This window comes from Palaemon carinicauda, chromosome 2 (genome assembly GCF_036898095.1).
Source record: "Palaemon carinicauda isolate YSFRI2023 chromosome 2, ASM3689809v2, whole genome shotgun sequence".
Classification (NCBI taxonomy): domain Eukaryota; kingdom Metazoa; phylum Arthropoda; class Malacostraca; order Decapoda; family Palaemonidae; genus Palaemon; species Palaemon carinicauda.
In genome coordinates, this window is record NC_090726.1 from 181,308,934 (window position 1) to 181,314,642 (window position 5,709).

General features: G+C 50.1%; 1 pseudogene; it reads left to right on the forward strand.

Annotated features, from left to right (window-relative positions):
- The first annotated feature begins 4,489 nt into the window (after positions 1–4,489).
- LOC137621505 (uncharacterized) overlaps positions 4,490–5,709 on the forward strand; it is a 21,257-nt pseudogene continuing 20,037 nt past the window's right edge.

The following is a 5,709-nucleotide window of genomic DNA, read 5'->3' on the forward strand; positions in this document are numbered from 1 at the left end:
ACAAGTTTTACCTTCTGGTTAGGGGCTTTCGGGACAATGCCTCCATGAAAGATTCCTCGCAAGGTCTGAACCAAAGCTGATAGGGTTTTTGTCTTCTTCGTTAGTTTTTGTTGTCTTGAGTTGTTGAACTTCAATGAATTTATTCCTTATGGCTTCTATAAAGATGTCGGAATATCCGTTATTTGTTAGAATTTGTCGAATTCTGTTTATTTCGGCAGCTACGTCTTTCCAAGTTTTGCTGTGGGTGAATGCTCTTTTTACGTAACCACTTATCACTTTTTGTATGCTTCGGGGTACTCACCTCTGGCATATAAGCATCGTTCCGCGTTGGTGTATCCAGTGTATAATGATGTCTTGTTGTTTAACTTCGACATCGAGAAACTTGACTGTATTCGGCTGTGATATTGACTGCAAAATAAGTTTGTCAGCTAATTCTTCTGCCTCTTCGTTATTTTTTATATTGATGAATATGTCATCGACATAACATCCATAGATTTTTGGCTTCTAACGTTCTCTGAAGTTTTTTTCTTTAACGGTTGCCATGTACATGTTTTCAAGAGGAGATCCCATGGTTACACCATCTACAGTATTTGTCGATGGTTTTGCGATTGAAGGAATTGCTGATACATCCCCTAATAATGGCCCAGGGTAATTTGATTCAAAAGTCTTTACATCCTGATAGAGTTTATTTCAAACAAGTGTCTTTCAAATTCGGGATCTTGAAGTGTGCCAGTCGTTGCCTGATCCGAGCTTTTATACAATCTTAGCGATGGAACCCACTAAATCACTTAATAAAGACAAATTTGTCATAACAGTTCTTACGCCTGGAAACTAGAAGAAGCTGAGAAAATACAAGGGTTTCTGTAGGAAACGTATTGATGCCACTAAGGCTATCGCCTTCAAGGAAAATTACATTAGAGAGAATAGAGCGAAGCCATTTCCTAATAGCATATATATATATATATATATATATATATATATATATATATATATATATATATATATATATATATATATATATATATATATATATATATATATATTGTAAGGACACCGATCCCTTCGTCGTCCAGAAAATCAACAAACTGTTTATTTATTTGAATTCTCCTTTCGCCACACCGTGGTTTCCCATGTATATGTATTCCGCTCTATCAGAGCTACATTTTGACATATGTATCATTTCATTACATGTTTCTGTTAACTCATAATTCGTATATTTGTAAGTGTAAGAAAACACATATATTTTGGAGGGCAATTCAATCTGATTTGGCGCCAGCGCCTTCCTACCTTTCCGTCCGCACCTTGTAATATACTCCCATACACATTTGAATAAAGTATCAGTTGATCTTGGTGACGCTTGTCTCACTGTCCTTACAACTGGTGACCCCGGAGTTGAAAGTAGCATCAGCGGTTTTGACTTTGCCATTAACGGACTTATCACGGCCGTGCTACCTTCTCTATACTCCGTTACCTTAGGCGTGAGCCTGCCTTTGGTTCTCCCACATTTCGGTGCTTAACCGACATATCAACTTCCCACCTCTTCGCCGACTCGTCGTCTGGCCACGATGCACGAAGTAACACGCCCATCGCACCCAACGGCCTCGCCTCCACGCCCATAGTCAAACTGCCGCCCTTTTCTCAACACAACACCGCTTCCTGGTTCCTGAGAGCAGACGTACTCTTCCGCGTCACTAGACTCAGCGACTCCTGCGCCAAGGCTGACATCGTTCTCACCTCCATACCTGAAGAGGTATTCAACAAGATTTCCCCATGGCTCGACGCCCAGGCCGGCCAAGTTTCATACGACGACCTGAGAACGAAACTCATCGGTATCTACTCCCTCTCCGTCTCAGCAAGGGCACAGAAAGTTCTGGACCTCGCCGGCAATCCCTTGGGTGACACCTCTCCTGTCGAGGCGTGGGACGAGTTATCCGGCCTGCTTATGCTCCCCGAAACAGACAGCAACGGCCGACGATGTGAGATTAGCTTATCTCGCGAGATCATTCTTCGACGCCTACCACAGGACGTAAGGGGCCAATTGACAGACGCCGACACGCTCCCGATGAACGAACTCCTGTTGAAGGCTCAGAAGCTCCACGAGGCCTCCAAAGCATCTCGCCTCGGAGCATCATCGTCAACACCGCCTTCGTTCTCCTCCTTCAGCAGCTGCTCTTCCATAGACTCCTCAGCAACGGCCCCTGAGGACGACAAGATCAACGTTCTATCAAGAAAGAAACCGCCGCAACCAACGCAACCGAACCCTAGGACTAACCCAGCATGGTGCTTCTACCACCAACAGATCGGCAGCGACACCAAGAAATGTAGAGCACCATGCAGTTTCCCTAAAAGATGACGCCAGAAGCATCCATCTGCCACCATCGCAGCCGCAGTTAACCAAAACAAGAATGGTTTCTATATCCTCGATACCATTTCCAACCGTAGACTCATGGTAGACACCGGCGCAATGCAATCAACGTTCCCACCTTCCAAGTCCGACCTAGACCGTGGTCCCGACAAAAACGCTCCCTCACTCAACGCCGCCAACGGATCTCCCATACGGTGCTATGGGATTAGGACCCTCAAGATATCTATCATGGGCCGTTCGTATTCTTGGCCCTTCACTATCGCTGACGTCAATCGCCCACTCCTCAGTGCGGATTTCCTCGCCCACCACGGACTCCTCGCCGATGTCGCTAACAAACGTCTCATCGACACGGGACCCTGCCAGTCCCGCACCCTAGACTACGGCCCTGCAACAATGTCCGTATCCGCCATAACGACACACCCCTACGCCGACCTCCTATGAGAATTTCCCAAGGTTTTCAAGCCCGAGCTCCCACACTCGCCAGGTTCCCCGTCCAAGCACGGGATCTACCACCACATCACAACGACAGGACCTCCCACTCACGCCAAATTCCGCCGCCTCCCGCCCCAGAAACTGAAGGATGCCAAACGCGCCTTCGAGGACATGGAACGCATGGGTATCTGTAAGAAAGCTTCGAGCCCCTGGGCATCGCCCTTACACATGGTAAAAAAGCCGGACGGGTCCTGGAGACCTTGCGGCGACTACAGGCGCCTCAACCTCATCACAACGCCCGATCACTACCCGCTGTCCAACATTTAGGACCTAACGAACGCGTTGCACAGCGCGAAGTATTTTATCAAGATGGACCTCCTCAAGTCTTATTTCCAGGTCCCAGTATTTCCAGAAGACATTCCGAAAACTGCCATTGTAACGCCGTTTGGATCCTACACCTTCGCATACTCAACCTTCGGTCTACGCAATGCCGGGGCGACCTTCCAACGACTAATGGATAGCATTCTGGGTGACCTACCTTACTGCGTCTGCTACGTCGACGACATCCTGATATTCTCGAAAACCAAGGAGGAACACCGGAGGCACGTCCGCACTGTCCTCAAACGCCTACAGGAGAACGGCCTGGTCGTACGTTTCGACAAATGCACGTTCGGTGCGGAAGGAGTGGCTTTCCTTGGTCACCGCGTATCCTCGTGCAGGGTAAAACCCATGACAACCAAGGTCGACGCCTTCAGAAAGTTCCCGATACCTACGACCATCCGCCAACTTCAGGAGTTCCTGGGGATGGTCAATTACTACAGGCGCTTCATCCCCAACATTGCACAAACCCTGTCACCCCTCGACAACGTCCTGAAAGGAAAAGCAAAAAAACTCGAGTGGGGTTTGCCCCAGCAACAGGCCTTCGCCCGGACGAAGTATGCCCTCGTGAATGCCACCACCCTGGCTCATTTCGACGACAACGCACCCCTGCGACTAACGACCGACGCCAGCAACGTCGCCTATGGGGCTGTGCTGGAGCAACTCGTCGATGGTTCTCCTCGACCGCTGGCATTCTTCAGCAAGAAATTGAAACCCGCCGAAACAAGATACAGCACCTTCGATAGGGAACTCCTCGCCGTCTACCTCGCCGTCCGCCACTTCAAGCACATCTTGGAGGGCACTCCCTTCACAATCGCGACGGACCATCAACCCCTCATACACGCTTTCACGAAATCGATAGACGCATGGTCCTCACAACAACAACGTCATCTCGCAATAATCGCCGAATTCGGGTGCACCATACGTAACGTCCCAGGAAAGAAAAACCCAGTCGCGGACGCCCTTTCAAGGATTGAAATTGACGCAATCCACCTGGGAATCGACTACGCCAATCTCGCAACCGAACAACGCACCGACCGAGAAGCACAGGATCACTTGACGGGGCCATCCGCGCTCAAGATAAGTGCGATTCCCCTCGGACCAGCAGGAGTAACTATTCTTTGCGACACCAGCACCGGCCGCACACGTCCCTGGATACCAGCCTCCTGCAGAAGGAAAATATTCGATATCATCCATGGACTTTCACACCCCTCAGGACGCACCACCGCTCGCCTTCTGTCTGAAAATTTCGTCTGGCCAGGGATAAAAAAGGACGCCCGGGAATGGGCGAAGTCATGCATCAACTGACTGCCAGTCAAGCAAAGTCAGCCGTCACACCGAATCGGGGGTAGGCGATATTCCCCAGCCAAAAAGACGTTTCGGTCACATACACATCGACGTCGTGGGACCATTGCCCCCTTCTGGATCTGCTCGCTACCTGCTTATGATCATCGATCGCTCCACGAGGTGGTTGGAGGCATCGCCGATGACCGAAGCTACGACTCAAGCATGCGCCGAAGCCCTCCTGTCAACCTGGGTGAGCAGGTTTGGCGTTCCTGACGACATCACGACAGACAGAGGTCCCGCTCTCCTCTCAGAAATATGGCTTGCTTAGGCGAACCTGATGGGGACGACGCTCCACAGCACCACGGCATACAACCCCGCGGCAAACGGCATGGTCGAAAGAACTCACCGCAACCTCAAGGCGTCCCTGATGGCGAGCTGCACCGACGGGGACTGGAAATCACGACTTCCTTGGGTACTCCTCGGCCTTCGCACCGCCCCTCACGCAGAGGGCGAACCTTCGCCCGCCGAAAAGGTTTACGGGGAGGCGCTCGCAGTTCCTGGCGAATTCTTTCCCTCATCAACCGACGACACGCAGCTGGAATACCTAAGGGACATCGCCAGGAAGTTCAGGCCATGTCTCAAAACTTACCAGGACAGAACCAAGCAATTCAAGCCAAAAAACCTGGATGACTGCGGGTACGTTTTCGTCCGTGTCGAAGCTCATCGACAACCACTAACTAGACCTTATCGAGGGCCCTACCAGGTAATTAAGAGGATAACGAAAGCCTGCCTTCTCGACGTCTATGGCCAAGAGGACTGGGTCTCAATAGACCGCGTGAAACCAGCGTTTCTCGAAGGAAGCGACACCGCCTCCGCCGGACCTGGCAGATCCAGAGTTCCACCTCAAAACAAGGCGCCCAACGAAAGAAAAATCATCAAACGATGACAAGAGGAAGAGATCCTTATGCCGACCGCCAGCGCGCCCCTCCGTTCAAAAACAAGAGGAACCCTCCGACGACCGAAAAGATACGAAGATTGATCATCAGCCCTCTACGCCGCCCGATGTCTTGGGGGGGGGGGAGTATTTGTAAGGACACCGCTCCCTTCGTCGTCCAGAAAATCAACAAACTGTTTATTTATTTGAATTCTCCTTTCACCACACCGTGGTTTCCCATGTATATGTATTCCGCTCTATCCGAGCTACATTTTGACATATGTATCATTTCATTACATGTTTCTGTTAACTC